Raw genomic sequence first — 16,890 nt, 5'->3', positions numbered from 1 at the left:
GAATCAATGTTCTCTGAGAAATGGCGGGGGGGGGACATTAATAAATTTGTCTGGTAGAGCAGGATAGGAGGCATTATAGTAGCGGGCTGATCAACTAAATAACATGCTTATTAAAAACAATCTGTAGGAACGCACTATCATTCCTGTTCCTATTTATCTTCTGGTCAACCCAATTGAGATTGTGCATTAAAGCACAAGCAGCATTATTACATTTGCTTTATTAAATTCTATAAACAGCACTGTAAAGTCAGAGTCAAGATATTTATAAGATAATGGCAAACCGCAGAGGCATTGAGAATTGCCTTAACACTAAGATTTCTACACTACAATGTTTTTTTCCTAACTGCCATTCTCACAATAGCAAGTGTTTTAAAAAATCTTCCCCTAGATCTTTATTTTATGCTTACCCTAATTTGAAATAGACCAAAACAAAAATAGAAAGAACTCCAGCTCCTAGTTCCCTTCTGGGAACAGAGGAAAATTATGAAAGAATTACACAACTCACAGCACTCATTAGGACATCTGAAATGGAATAATTTTAAATAAAGAGTAGGTTGGCTGCAAGGCCTTCCTGTACTACGGTTGATATTAGAAGCGCATCTCATTATATCAAATTAGTATCCAAAAATTCTGCCCAACACATAATTTAAAACATAAAACATACTGGCTGTCAAAGGTAACGATACCTTATGCCTGCCTGCAGGCATTCATTAGTTTCAATAGGACAGACAGAGAGAATTGAGTACCAGCTACTTTTCGAATGGCTACATTTAACAGACAAGGAAAGGTATGCAGCTTTAGGAGGAATCAAGGATTTCTTTGAGAGATGGCATGAGTCCAAACACAGGAGCAGAAGCCAGGAATTCTAAACCCAACATTTATTCCCTCTGTGGCTTCACATAAATCATACAGCCTTTGTTAGCCTCAGTTTCCCAGCCATGATATTTGGATAGTGAGACAGCTTACCCTTTAAGGATGCTGTGAAAACAATCAATGCTTAGAAACTGAGGATTATATTCAGTATGCCAGTTGGTATTCCTATTTACAAGGCATATTCTCCAAGTCAACATGAACTGAAATAGAAGCAAGATTAGCATAAAAAGTCAAGCAACACTTCTTTGGGAGTATCCCCTTATGAAAAAAAGGACAAAGAAAAGGGTGTAGAAACAGTGAGGTGTAGAGGTCAAATGAAGAGAAGGTAAAAGCAAGGTGAAAGACACAAGTTTAAAAAATTATTTTTGTCTATTGCAGAAAGAAAAAGTTTACCAGTAAAAACAAAGGGCTTTTCTGTTCTATTTTGTGAAGAAAGGAAACATGATGCCTCATAATGCAGAATATAAAACTTCTGGAACCAAATTCTGCCCTACTGAAACCCAGCCTACACTGTAAAACTGCACAAAGACCTTTTTCTCTCCTCTAAATTGCCTCTCCAAAGACGGGTGCCTTGCATCTCCTTTAGCCATCTATGCAAAGTAGAAGGGTGTACAGACTTCCAAAGTAAGGTAATATATCTCTGTGTCAGTGGAAGGGCAACACGTACAAGTCAGTATTTATGTTTATTCATAGTAACCTACACAAATGCTGGCAATAAGGTAAATGCTTGGAATAGATGGGGCATCAATATATGCTGCAGCTGAAGTAGCCAGCTACTTCTACAAACTATCACATTTTTTAACTCTACTAAAATATGAATAAATGCAATTTTTCTTTTTATACAGGTTTCTACTTTTTTCTAACACTAGACAAGCATACCATCAAACATGACTCAATTTCTAAAATTTTATACATTTAATTTTCTATTCTGCTAAGAACTGTGGAACCACCAGTTGCCTTATTACATTGGTAATAACTTGGTGTGGTTTTTACTTCTTTTAAATAATGAATTTTCTATTTCTTTAAAAAAAATATGTGGGTGGTTTTTTTTCCATTTTGCCATCAGATCAAATAAACCCTGAGTTTATTAAAGAATGGAATGCTTGTGCTACCTGAATGAGGATTGTGCTGGATGTGTAGGTATAATAGTAGCATACAGGATTATTTTCTATATCCTACACCTAGGGTAAGGAATTGCAGTCATTCATCTGGATGTAGATACTGTAATCATAAAATATGCCCTTGCAAGCCTGCATTACTAAAACAGAGCCAAACTTCAGGTCAAGCCAGAAAAGTAAAACACAAAACTCATCAGCCTGCCTGTATAATAGAAACTTTCAAGTCACTACTAGTCTATAATCTGCACTGGATGCATAATAACATCCAGACTTAATGCAATGTCATTTAATTTGATCTACAAGGGTACAGAACTCCCCAACATGAGAGAAGACCTCTCTCCTACCAGCATTGCCAGGGGCTACCACCCTCAGGGTCTCACAGGCTATGAATACAGACACTGGTTTCTTCATAGACAGTATTCCCAGCTCCTCGAGTCCCAGTCCAAGGCAGGCCAGCCACTGCACCAACAAATCTCAGCTGCCCACTACAGCCAAGATTAAGCTTATGAAAGTCTTTTGAAAGGATGTGAATGACCTTTTGATGTTGAAACAAATTAATAATTAAAACCCACCACCTGAAGGACCAACACACTTGGATAAAACTAGGGAGATTGGGAAGAGATATACGAATATTTCTAAAATGGTGAGTGGTTTTGATGCATAGAATTTCAACTACAGTCATCAGTTATTTCTAGAAAAACTCAGGCAATGCAAAAGGAAGCAAAGCACCATCACAATCAGATTCAAAGAGAGATAGTAAATACTTTGTGCCCTTTGCAAATCAATGGAACTTGCACAATATCTCTTTTATTCAATAAGATTACCAACACAGATCATGGAATCATAGAATTGTTTCAGCTGTCTGAAACATTCAAGATGACCTATTTCCCACACTTCTCCATGGACAGGGACATCTCCCAGTAGACCAGATTGCCCAAAGCCCCATCCAACCTGGCCCTGAATACTTGTGGGGCATCCATAACTCTTCCAAGCAACCTTTTCCAGTGTCTCACCACCCTCAAGAGTAAAGAGTTTTTTCCTAATAGGTAACTTACATTTCCCCTCTTTCAGTTTGTACCCATTACTCCTTGTCCTATCATAACAGTTCTCGATGCAGAGTCCCTTTCTGGCTTCCCTGTTGGCCCCTTCAGATACTGGAAGGATGCCATGAGGGCTCCACGCAACCATCTCTTCCCCAGGCTGAACAGCTCCAACTTTCTTAGCCTTTGTACAGAAGGTGCTCCAATCCTCTTGACAACTTTGTGGCCTCTTCTGCCCTTGCTCCCACAGGTCCACATCTATCCTCTGCTCAGGTCCCCAGATGATGCCATGATTGACAGCTCAACCAGGGCTTGGGGAGGGCCTGGGGGTGGAGCTGGGCACTGCCCCACCTTTAGCAAAGCCTGATTTGTCCCTCCCACCAGACAGAGACACTGGGATTCCAAAGTGTTTCAAGATATGAAACATCCAGTCTCTGACAAGCAGTACACTCAGCTTTTAGCAACTGAACAACATTTAGCAAAGAGCATTGCAAAATTACTTACAAACTACTTATTCAATTTCACTTTCTTCAAACGTCATAAAACACCAGTACTTCTTGGCTGGGCAGTGCCCAGGCAGAAGGGACTTGGGGGTGCTGGCTGACAGCCAGCTGAACATGAGCCAGCAGCGTGCCCCGGTGGCCAAGAAGGCCAATGGTGTATCCTGGCCTGTATCAGGAATAGAGTGGCCAGCAGGAGCAGGGAGGTCATTCTCCCCCTGTACTCAGCACTGGTGAGGGCACACCTTGAGTGCTGGGCCCTCAGTTTGGGAAGGACATTGAGAGGCTGGAACATGTCCAGAGGAGAACAAAGAGGCTGGTGAGGGTTTGGAACATAAACCCTGTGAGGAATGACTGAGGGAGCTGGGGATGTTTAGCCCTGGAGAAAAGGAGACTCAGAGGTGTCCTTATCACTCTCTACAGCTCCCTGAAAGGTGGCTGTAGTCAGGTGGGGGTTGGTCTCTTTCTCTAGGCAACCCCTGACAGAATGAGAGGACACAGTCTCAAGCTGCACCAAGGGAAATATAGGTTGGTTATAAGGAAAAAGTTTTTCAGGCAAAGAGTGATAAAGTACTGGAATGGTTTGCCCAGGGAGTGGAGTCACCATCCCTGAATGTGTTTAAGACAAGACTGGATGTGGCACTTGGTGCTGTGGTTTAGTTGAGCTGTTAGGGAATGGGTTGGACTCGATCTTGAAGGTCTCTTCCAACCTTGTGATTCTGTGATTCTTTAATACCTCTACTGACTTTTTCCTGTCATACTACCTGAACTGCTATTTACAACCAGCACTGCAAGCAAGCTTACAGAAGAAGCCACACACATTTCTAGTAATTAAATCTATCCAAGATTAAGCTGAAAAAGTTCCTTGTGTGCCCTCCACATACCTTGGAAAATCCTGTATGAGTGTTCAACTAGATGACCACTACACAATTTAATTACATGTTATAGAAAATTGCAACTGTAGCACCTATTTCATCAATGCCTGTGGATGCCAACTCCCATATTAACAAACTCACTGTTCAACTTCTCACTTAGTAATCTGTTCATAGGCATTTATTTATTTTTTGTTTGTGCTTCAAATATGCAGTTAACACTAAATACATATAACATTTCTGAATCACAACTACTACCAATACCATAAAATATCATACAAAGTGTAAAGGAAAACACACTTTTAGAGCAAGTTAAATATTTTGATACAGGATTTTTTAAAACATTAAAAAAGAAAAACTAGTTTCAGTCTGAACTGTAGTACCGGCACTCAAAAATGCAAAACCAAAATGGTTGCATCTAGGTTCAAGTCTGCTTTCAATGCAGTATCATAGCACTGTGTCAAGATACAAGTGAGAAAATGCAGGATCCTACCTCTTACAAATGCAGATTCATGTAAAAGAAATGGATCTGGATTCAGGGAAAAGGCACGCTAACTGCATGGTGGTGCAGCTCAGAGAGTGGTGGCAAATCACACATGTGGATTTCAGGCATCTCATGATAAAGGCTTTTGGCTTTCTTTTCACTGGTGAATGATTGCGACCATCTGACCTAATGTGTGAAGAGGTGAACCTCCTTTCTCTTGGCCCCAGTTAGGAATGCAGGTGTGCCAAGTAGCAGAGCTCTGCACTGAACTCCTGGTTATCAGCATGTTTAGTAAGGGCACTGACAGCATGCTTACAAGAATTTTAAGTGCTAGAACATGTACTTGATGGCCTCAAGGTGCCTAAGCTGGATGCTAAACAGCTAAGGCCTGTGAAAACAGCCTTAATGTCTCTGGGCAGACGTTTTGGTACCTAGGGAAGCTGGTTGCTTAAAATGGAGTCATCTACACACTGTCAGACACTTCCATATTCAGTCTGCTTCAGTGAGACATGCATGAAGGAAATGACTTAATTCTACCCAAGTCTGATTCAAACATCCAAGCCTTCTTTTAAATCTGTTTCTAAGCTCTCTGGGATACAGTTTATTTTTTATATCCCTTTATATAGCACCCAGTATATTGAGACTGGTATGACTGCAGTAGGAACTCTCAAAGTGCACAGAATTTTCACCCACCTTTGTGGAATTAAAAACTACATTTCAAAAAGCTAAGCAAGACAAGAAACTTAAGACCAAACCCACATTTTCCCATCCATTAAAAAAAATTTGGAAAAAGATCCCACAGTTTATAATGTGCCAGCCTGTGTAAGCCATGACAATAGCACCACCACCACAGAGCTGTACTGCTGTACAGCAGTGTATAAGCAGAAGTGGAAAAATCATGACACAATATTATCAAACACCAACTTACCCCTATCAGTTCACTATTTATTAAATGATGCTTTAGTGTTCACCCTTCATTTTAATTTGCTTCAATAAACCATTTGTTGAAATGTTTACTCAAAAAAGGAAGTTCAAATAACATGCCTGGTTATGAATGTGTATGATGATTACTGACTTATGCAATGGAGTAGGGAGGGCTAACAAGAGAAGAAGGATGTTTCTCAGAACTCTAATAAACAAAAATTTTATCAAATGCTTAAATTCACTCATGGTGCTTAAGTTCATTATAGTGGACTTGCACAACACCATTAGTATCAGTGCTACAGCACACCTTCATCAGGAACAACAGGAAACATACACAAAGTGATGTCTCTTAGATGCTGGATGAGATCCAAAGGGATACAAGGATGTAATGGTTAAAAAGCAGGGCATAAACAGTTATCAGACTCCTCAATAACAATTCCCAAACTGCTCACTTAATTGGATCACCCTCTTTTGACCAGAAAGTTCCCTAGATGCCTGCAACTAATCTACACAAAAGCCTTGATCTGAGCATCTGATTCAATCTCTCTCTACTGGGGTCCAGAAATTTGATCATGACTAATCCACACCAAAAAACCAGGCAGGCTGCATAAGGTGCAGCAGTATCTGCCTGTATTTTCAAACACAGAATACACTTTTCTTTATGTAGCAACCAATGAATCACAGCATCAGGGTGGAGGGCAGCTGGGTCCAGTTTTGATACTATTTTGGGCTCTGCTTTTGATTGTGACTTCTACATTAAGTCAGTTACTGGATGAAAACGCGAAATTCCAGAACAAGGAATGGACACTCTTCTCTCCCAATATTACATACTAATCACTAGAGAGCAGATATCATCACTGCAGCTGCTGCCCGTGATTAAAATAACCAACAACCAAAGTAAACAAAATCCCAAGACGCTTAAGCACACATCCTCAGCAGTTGGGCTCTACAAGTGGTTCCAAACACACAGATTTCTGTTTTCATGACACTAAATCAGATGTCTCTGGGCCCATCACACACACGCTGGATTCAATTCTTTACATTTTCTGTAGGTTAACAGGAGACAAAATCTCAGGGAGGAGGCAAGAGCGGTTTGTTGTACAAGACACATATGCTACATGTGTCAAATGTGCTGCTGGTGAGCTGGACCTGTTACTGAAGGTCATTAACCATTGTATCTTGGAAGACCCCTACACCATTTGAGAGCAGGGTTCTTCCAAGCACTGGTAACCTTTAAGCTCACCTGAACAGAGCTGTCAGGCAGAGAGATACCCAGGAATCAAAGGTTAAAAAAAGCCAACATCACCACAACACTGTAGAAAGAAACTGATGCACAGAAAATTCCACCTGAACACGAGGAAGAACTTTCTTATTGCATAGGTGACTGAGCACTGGATCAGGTTGCCTAGAGAGGTTGTGGAGTCTCCCTCACTGGGGATACTGAAGAACTGCTTGCACACAATCCTGTGCCATAAGCTGTACAATGATTCTGCTTGAGCAGGAAGGTTGGACCAGATGATCCGACTGTGGTCCCTTCCAACATGACCCAGTGTATGATTTCACTTTTCATTTTTTTACTATGCTTCTCCGTAAACCTTAGCTAAAGACACTCAACCTTTCTCCACCCATAACTCCTACTCAGACTGTGTTTGTTTGGTTTTTTGCCACACACACATTAGGAATACATCACCTCCAAACACCTTAAAGTGTACTTTGCATTGTGTTGCCTTAATTGAAAAAATGCCTTTTTACAAAATAAAAAAGGCTACAGATCCTTTCAATTTACCACACATCAATCATTGCCTGTGTAGAAACAGATCACACACTCTTTCTTACTGAAGATACAGCAGGTTTAAATAGAGCCATTCCATAGTTCTTTCACTGGTGGTATAAATCTTCAAATCTCAGTGGAAGAGCCCAGTATATTCCTATTGTTAGTGAATCATTGACAGAACAGACTCAACAGTTAAGAAGATTCTAATGTGATAATTTATATAAGCAGAGTAATTAAAGCATATTAGAAATCCAGATAATCTCTCCCAATCAAGCCAATGAAGGGCAGCCCATGGGCATTCAAATTACACATTGCAATTTAGCTCAGGGTCACCTTCCCAAGTTAAATAATACCAACAGAAAATGCCTTCAACAAAATGATCCTTACTCACAACTAAACCTATTCAGGAAATTATGTAAAGCTCTTTGAAGATACATACATTTTAAGAAGCTAACTACTTTACACCACTACTTTTTTCCCCTCTGCTGATTTGAAGACTAGGGACAAATTTAATTCCTCAGACATTACATGAAATATTCACTAAAACATAGGAAGAGAGGAAAAAAAGTTTCAGATCCCTTTACAAGTTATAGTAAAGCATGGCTGTAATATTTTCTCACATTACCTGAGAGGGTGTTAAAACAGATGACCCAAGATGTAGTAATTAATGAATTGCACTACCAACTGATAAGGAATCTGGTGCTTATGATATTTTTAAAATTCTCATAAACAGGTTTTTTTACTGCTTTTTTTTTTGTTTGTTTGTTTCATTCATCTTCTGCAAATCAGTCTATGGACTACACATTTAAAAGCAATTGAATACATTCTGACATAAAATTAAAAATAAATAAAAGTCAGTATATATAGTTTTCCTACTTTAGGATTACATTAAAAACAAAACAAAGCAAACAAAAAACTTCCCCACAAAACATAACCATTGCAACTGATCCCATAATACACAAAAAATGGCAAACATGCACTATTCAAATTTTAAGTCCAAGTTACTAAATTTTTTAATACACAACTTAACTGCTACTTCTTTACAGAAATACAATTCAAGAAATGGGGCTCTGTCTGAAAGTAATACAAAGGAATTTGCTAGATTTATGTTCTTCACTGAATTATTTATATTTAGATGTAACAGAGCAAACAGCATGTACCACAGAAAAAAAATGGAACTGGAAGTCTCAAGCTTCTAAGACAGCTATTTTTTCCACAGCAATATGAAAACAATAATGTACTATGATATATAACCAGCAAAGTTCTCACTGATTAAATGCTCTTCCCAATCAAGGAATCACTAACACTGGCAAAAGCAGCCATGACCTAATCCTCTTCAAAATTTTCAAACCAAGCATTCAGAGTAAGGAATGTTAGTTTGTCAAACTGCAACATTTCTGAACACAGCAAACCCTGGAAATTTTAAATATTCTTTGGGAATTCACATTCTGGACTTTTAGAAAGAAACTGCACATTGGTTTGACGAAGATTCAAAATCTAGGTGCAATTCATATATACTCCTTTACTTTTTTCCTACTGGATGGCAGAAGTTGCACAAAGGCCAAAGTGGTGCTAGCCTGAATATTCCTGCCCTTCACTGAAGAGCAGTGAAAGTTCCCAAGATATCACCTAAAGACTTGGCAGAGACAAGAGAATAAAAGAAGACAGTATCTTTAAACTCATGAAATTGCAGGAAGAAATGTGGCTATTCTTCAAAGAGGAAAATGGGCACATAGCAAATTCTATAGAATTTAACTAAGAAAGAAAAAAAATTAAAATACACAAATGAAGTGTCAAGCAGAGACAGTTCTCCCTACTATATTATACCACTTCTTTTACCTCATTCTTCCTGCAGTGACCTTTACCCCATGCACTTAAAAAAGAAGAGAGACTTGGATCCTCAGTGAGACTTGCAATGATGCAGGCTGAAGAGATGACATAACCATGAGATCCAAATGAATACTCCATAAAAACTTTCCCTGATTGCTTGATGAAAGTCTTACATAAATAGAGAAATGGGTCAGTAGTCTACCTGAAGCAACTCCTACTAAATTACAAAAAACAGCAAGGATTTGGAAAAGAACTAGCATATAATATAATCATGGACAAAGTAAAGGAAATCAAACTTGGAATTGTTTTCTACTGACTGAATTCTCTTTACTTTACAAGTGCCACCAAAATTTTGATTTTATAATGTGTAATTTCAAGATGGGGCAATTAGTTCCAATGATTTTTCTATGCATTTAAATTCAGATTTTCGAGGAAAGCTGTTCATTTCTAGGCTTGCACTAATGACAGAAAATGTCAACAAATCTATCTTGCTCTTTCAATCCACAGATTCATGGATAATTTGTGGATGGGGACCACTAGGAAATGCTTTTCTTAGTTACTCCAACTTGCGTATTTCTTTTAGAACACATATATTTTCCAAAAGCATTCTATATTTTGTAAATTATTAAACAGCATAAGAACCTCATAATTGACCACTAATTCATTAATCAAATTGTTTTACCCATTTTTGAATGGCTAGGCTTGATGATTATTCCCTCTACACACCTAACTGAAGAAATGTCCGAGGCAACAGTTGCAAGACTACATTAATAAATAAATTTTAAAACTAGAAAAGTTATCTGCCCATCGAGGGACTCATCTTCTGATATAAAAGATTCTAATCTTCACTGGGATTGAAAGTGTTAATGCTGTGAATAAAATATTTTCAACTGCAAGTGAATCATGTGAAGATTATCAATATAGCAGCAATGTACAGAGGTGCTCCAGCAAGGTTACAGAGTTTAATATAATCCTCTCTATAGCTAAGCACAGTAATAGAGAACCCTGTGTTCACTGTGACAGCATGTTGTGTGCACTCAGTAATACTTTTAAAATACATGGGGAGAACAAGAAATCCCCAACATCCTTACCATTTTCAAAGACAAAGTAAAGATACTAACAAGAACAGACACACAACTCTAAAACACAAAGGTACAGAAAAGCCAGACATTCAAAGCTGCAGAATATTACTTCCCACTTTCTCCTTAACCCTTCTCAGTGGGTTTAACTGCATCACTGAAAAGACAAGTTGTTATGACCGTAATCTAAATGCAAGCAACAGAGTCTGAGCTTGCTTGTCTAGGTCTGCTGTGGGGAAATATTACACCTGCCACAGCTACCCTAGCAAATTTGTTAGAGAGCTGTTTTCTTTTCCTAATCACATTTAGAAAAGACAAGGTTGCAAGAGCAGCAAAGACAACACAACCTGTGTTAATTCAGTGCAACTAGTTCACATTTTAGTTTGTGGAATACTGTTGGGAAAAAAGAGACACGGGATTTGAGCCCAACTGCAATTTTCCTTCATTACCTTCACTGGTGTTCAGCCATGCTAGCTTCTCCCCTGTACTATGCAAGCATATGCTAAGATTGCAGTTTCCTCTCGGTCTGTAATGCAAAATATAGATTGGAAGGCACAAGCACACAAAGTGACCCTTTGCTGTCCCAAAATCTGAAGTCCTAGGAGATAATGCCCAGGTATTCATTTTAGCATAAGGGCTTAGCCATTCACAGATCTCAGTCAAGTAGTCTCTCCTAGATTCTGCACTATTCAAGGCACTGGGAGTCATCTTGTTACTTTGAACAGGTGCCTACTCAGTTCTTTTGAAGAAACAACAGAAAAAGTAGAGATAAAAAGACATTTAGTTTCCCTAAGCAGACTTTCAGTATAGGTCAAACACAGAATTTTTTAATCCACTGAAAGAACAAAGAAAAATAAGGAAAAAAATGTAAGAAGCTGCATTGAAATTTATAGTATTCCTCTTTTTTAGTTCACATATATGCAAAAATCCCCACATAAACAAAATTTAATCTTTATAAGTCATTGCAATATCACAAAACTTAAAGCTGCAATTCAATTTTTAAAAGCCTTATTTTGAATAGAAATATTTTGCAACATTACAATCAGTTTTACTAAGACAAAATTCCCCAATAAATTTCCTGTCACCTCACAAAATTAGAGTTCAAAAGGAAAACACAAGACATATTCATTCACCTTTGATGGGAAGGAGGAGGATTACAGAAATCACTGGAAGTTCTGTGATCTGCCCTGACCATGAGACACTTCAGCCTTTGGTTTTGAAGATTTTGTTTATTTCTTTGTTTAAAAAAACACTAGTAATCATTTATCTAAAATATTTCTGAAAGAACTGAGAAACTGTCATTACACTTCTGTAATTTTAAGTTATCAGGGACCAAAGTTCTTTCTTTGTGGTGTTTTTTTTTTTAAACAGGAGATTTTGTTTCCAAGCTATTTTATATTTGAAAGAACTGGGAGCCCAGTTCACTTCAGGCTATATTTATTCAAGTTCAGACTTCATTAGGAACATAAATGCTACTATCTGCCACACAGGGAACAGAAAGTGTTAACTGTTAGGTGTTTCTATGAAAAAACCACATCACTGCTGGTACCATGATTCTTCTTTCTTGCCATCAGAGCAGAACAGTTACAATGAAAGATTCAAAGGTCACAGCTAATATGTTTAGCACCATTTGGTCCCTGTTAAAGAGTATCTGCTTTCAAAATAATCAAAAAAAGATCCACTCAACCTCATCAAGACCTTCTGAGTGAACTCCTTGCTTGCAGAAGCTGACTGCCCATGACCACAGCCAGATGGCTTTTGAACAGTTCCTAGTATGGAGACTCCACAATGTCCCTAGACAGCCTGTAGCAGTGCTCAGTCACCCTCACAATGAAAACATAAGTGTTTGCTGGTGTTCAGAGGGACTCACCTGTGCCTCTGGTCTCGTCACTGGGCACCAGTAATAGCCTGGCCCCATCCTCCTCGCACCCTCCCCTCAAATAGTTCTATTTATTGATAAAATCCCTCTTCACCAGTCCAGACTAAACAGTCCTGGCTCTCTGTCTTTCCTCACAAAAGAGATGTTCCAGTCCCAAAATCCTCTCTGCAGCCCTTCACTGGACCCTATCCAATATGTCCATGTCTCTCTTGTATTAAGCAGCCCAGAACTTGACACAGCACTCCCAGCCATGGCCTCACCATGAGCAGAGGGGAAGGGTTCCCACCCTGAACCAGCTGGTAATGCTCTGCCTACTGCAGCACAGGATGCCACCAGGATCCTTGGTGGCAAGGGCACATTTCTTGCTGAAATCCCCCATGAAGGCATACGGAAACCTTCCACATCACTATAAAATGACTCATACATGAATATAATTTATAGTGAGAATCAAAATGCCAGATTATCTAAGAAACTGAAATGCTGAAGTGAGGACCAAGTGCTTTTATAAGCCATACTACTTAATAAACAGATAAACTGCAGATTGCCAATAGGTATCTTTCATAAAACTCTTCCATTTAAGCAGTACTTCTAAAATTCATCATACTCAAGTCGTTTTGTTAAACAGGATTTCCATTTGTATTTTGTCACTTGTTGGTTTTCCTTTGTGCATTTTTTATTAAAAGCTAAAGTCAAAGAAAAAACCCTTTTTGGAAGGGACGCCTGGAGTTACAACCCTTGGCTCAAAGCAATGCCAAACTTCATTCAGCTGAGGAGGGAAATTCTACAATCTGTCTTAGAAATTTGTTCCAATGCCAATGAAAATGTTATCCTTATTTCTAATAAAAACTTCTTTCCTCACAATCTCAGTCCACTGATTCCTACAACCTTTGTGACGAATCTGATTCCATCTTACCTACTACTCTCCTTTCCTAAGGATGAAAAACTCATCTTTCTCTGTCTCTCCTTGTAAGAGTATTTGCTCCTGCCCCCTAATGATCTTGTTCATCTTCTGCTCAATTTAAATTGGTATGTCAATGCTCTTTTTTTACTGGGAACCCAATATGCTGCTTACTTATACAACATAATTTATTTGAACCGTATTCGCAGAACACCAGGAGGGCAATGAAATGTAGCTGTCTATAACTACACAACAGCCCAGACTCAGATACAACATATTTTCTGAATTTTTACAAGATAAGTCTTTTTTACCAATGCCTTACTGTCTTTCTTTTCTCAGAAAAAAATTTCATGAGAAACAAAAACTATATAATGTGACAGGAATGCCAAGTAATGGTGCTGAAAGGCCAGCACTGAAATCCAGTTTTAGGTATAGTAATTTCCAAAATCCTGCCTTTAGCTCTTCCGTGGGACTCTGAGATCAGCAGCAGCTGACAGAGAATTCTAATGATGGGACAGGTTCATCTCTTCTCTAAACCATTGTTTACACTTTTAAAAGCAATTTGTTACACAGTACGGATGGCTGAAATAAAAATTAAAGCTTAAAGGTTGAACCTAAACAGATAATTTCTTGCAATTCAGATCCCAGCAGTAATCAGACTCCCAGTGCTGATGGACTCCCCACACTGGGGAAGAGACACCCACTGTATTGAAGTGGATCTCTCTTTCAGCTTAGTGTTTCATTCAAATATATCAAAAGAATACAGATCATGTTGAAAGAGTTTACAGTCTTAGAAATGTGATGGCAAAATTTGGCTATGCAAAGATAATTAAAATTCTTTTTAGCCGTGCTATAAAAAAATTTAAAAAAAATAATTCAAAGTTCAATAAATTGTGTGAAACATTCACTGAGGACAACTTCTCCAATGTCTTCCATTATCTAGCACAGCTTTAGAAATGCAGTTTCTCTCATTGAGCATGACCTCACCCAGGCTCAAGTAGAAAGAAGGAAAGACAAACTGGTAAAATTGTTATTCTGGCTGCAGATATTCATATGCTGAGCTGGTGACACCTCAGTTAAAATTTTCTGATGGGATCAGGAGATGTGAAATGGACTCTGAGGATAACTGCACAGAGTCCTGAGGAGAGTATCAAAATATTAGATATTAAAACCCAAATACTGAAAACAACCACTAGTACTACTACCCACAGTTCTCTCTTCAGACCTTCTGAAATATTTTCCAGTAACAAGCCTATCTTACCATTACATCTGTAACACTGTCGGTATTATCACAAAACTCATTTTTAAGGCAGGAAGCTTGAAAAATACTTCAAAAATACTCTTAACTTATAACAAGACTGTAAAAGAGAGAGGAATTGTAGCTCAAGTAAAGTTTTTCTTTTCTAAAATGAAACTCTCTTGCTCCAGCTTCTCTAGCTGTCTTTGCAAAAACCAGAACCTATATCCATAGGGATACTCTCTAGCAAGCTATGCTGAGTCATATACTGTAAGTGGTTTAGAAAAATCTTCTTCTCAAGAGTGAAAACATTTTGGAAGGCAAGCAAACTCGTACTCAAGATAACGGACTAACTTGTTTCCAAAGTCCAAAACCAAGTATTTCATTTCCTTCCTGCAAAATCAACTTTGCTCCTTATGGAGTATCTGTTGCAGGAAAGTATGCTGTTTGTGTAATACATCTTTTTAGTGGAGGTGATTACTTTGGGTACAAAACACCCATAGTAACATTGTTCCCACCACTGCATAATACAGAGCTAATGTGTCACCCAGGAAGAATGGCAGGCTTTCGAAACTTACAGCATCATCCCCTCTGCAACACAGTAAAAATCACTGTTAAAACTTATCATTTATTAGATCAACGGTACCATAAACAATATCAATTCTGCCTGATAGTGTTTACAGGAAAATCTTTTACAAGTTCTACCACTGGGCATCCATTTAACTTCCAGCATCAGCTATGCTGTAAAACTGCACACATAACTTATCTTGCGACCTGTGCGTGCGGGAAGCATTATCCAGGCAAAACTTCTCACAGTCTGACAAAATGCTGTGATTTGCACTGTTCAGATGATTGAACAGACTTTAAGCAATCACTGACAATAGTTTTTATCTTCAAACATGCTAAAGTATAACACTGCATGAGAGCAACCTATTGCTTTAAAACCAGATTTGATAGAATATGAATAAATGAACAAGTACTGCATTTGAAACTTGTCCACATCTTATCCATTAAGCTTAAGTATTATAAAGTTCACATTCATCTTTCCCATTTTTAGCAATTTCTCCACAAAACACTCCTAATGCTTCTGTGGTGTCCATGGTAACATCTTTGCATACATATAGCTTAAACAGGCATTCATTCCAATTAGGTGAAGTAAACAGAAAAGAGCCATTCATAATTCCTCAAGTTATTGTCATCTTTTCCTTTACATAGCAATCAACAGCCTTCAAACAGTTTCCAGTTTAAGTCTGTCACATGCAGTTGATGACAGACAGGTGTGCCAATAAATTCTCTTTTCCACATCGTGGCAAAAGCAATTTAATTACTCCCAATAATATGCACAATATTTTAAAAAAGTACTTACCAATAATTCCAACAATGTAGATTTGATAACTTATCATGTTTCTTTTCAGTGTAAGGCTGTGCAAGGCTACTGTGCAAGGCTACTGTGCAAGGCTTCCTGAAGCTTAATCTAATATTTTTCTATACTATAAAAAACATTTGATTATAATAACACATGCTGTAATGCCTTCCAAAAGACTCACCTCAGATAGAAAATATGCACAATAAAATAGGATTGTATGAAATTGTGCTGGTTTTGCAATATTGTATTGTATTTAACATCAAAAGACAGAGATCTTGTTTAAAAACTAGCAGCGCATAATTTTTTAAAACATTCTGATTTTATGTACCTGTTTGTTACTTAATTTCTTAAGATGCACTTGCCTAGTTTGCAATATTTGGTTTTTCACTGAGAAAGTAGCTGATGAAGGTGTTTTCTGATTTTTTTTACATAAAAACCACTACAGTGTAAAACAGCATGAGCCCTGGAACACCTACCAGCTCCTACTATTCTGCCTATGTTCAGCATGTCATGTCCTTGCCACGCAGCATCACCTACCACAGGTAGACAACACATTGTTAATAATGTCACAAATAACTTCAAAAGTCTTCTATGCAGCTGCTGAAAGAATTCAGAGACAACTTCAGGATGCAGAGTTAAATGTTGCAGCTGTTTTTCCTACTTTGCTCTTCAAAGCCCTAAACTAGAAAATCCCTTGAGTGAAAAGTCAGAGAAAGGCTACCATCCCTTTTAGGGTTAAAAGATGCTTTTGTAAGATTTTTAGGTCAGATTAACCTTTTGCTCACAATAGGGCTGGTTATTGGTTTTATTTTTTACTGTCTTTAACACAGGTAAAAAAATCAATATGAAGCGAGACAAAGGGCTCTGGAGGCCCTGGCTGCACCAGCTTTTGGTTTGGCTCATACACAATCCTACAACATGCTGAGGCTGGGAAGGATTAGCCTGCTTGTGTTGAGTAAACCGATGATACTCAATAAACAGTTTCTGTTGTAAACCCCTTAGGACGTGCAAAGCCA

The 16,890-nt window shown here is 38.2% G+C and overlaps 1 protein-coding gene across 1 annotated transcript in view; it reads right to left on the bottom strand.

Annotated features, from left to right (window-relative positions):
• Window positions 1-16,890, bottom strand: part of MMS22L (MMS22 like, DNA repair protein) — an 89,680-nt gene that overhangs the window by 25,822 nt on the left and 46,968 nt on the right. The window lies entirely within an intron of this gene.

The sequence above is a fragment of the Serinus canaria genome, chromosome 3 (assembly GCF_022539315.1).
Source record: "Serinus canaria isolate serCan28SL12 chromosome 3, serCan2020, whole genome shotgun sequence".
Lineage (NCBI taxonomy): Eukaryota > Metazoa > Chordata > Aves > Passeriformes > Fringillidae > Serinus > Serinus canaria.
The sequence above is the reverse complement of the archived record's forward strand: the minus strand, read 5'-3'. Positions and strand labels throughout refer to the sequence as shown.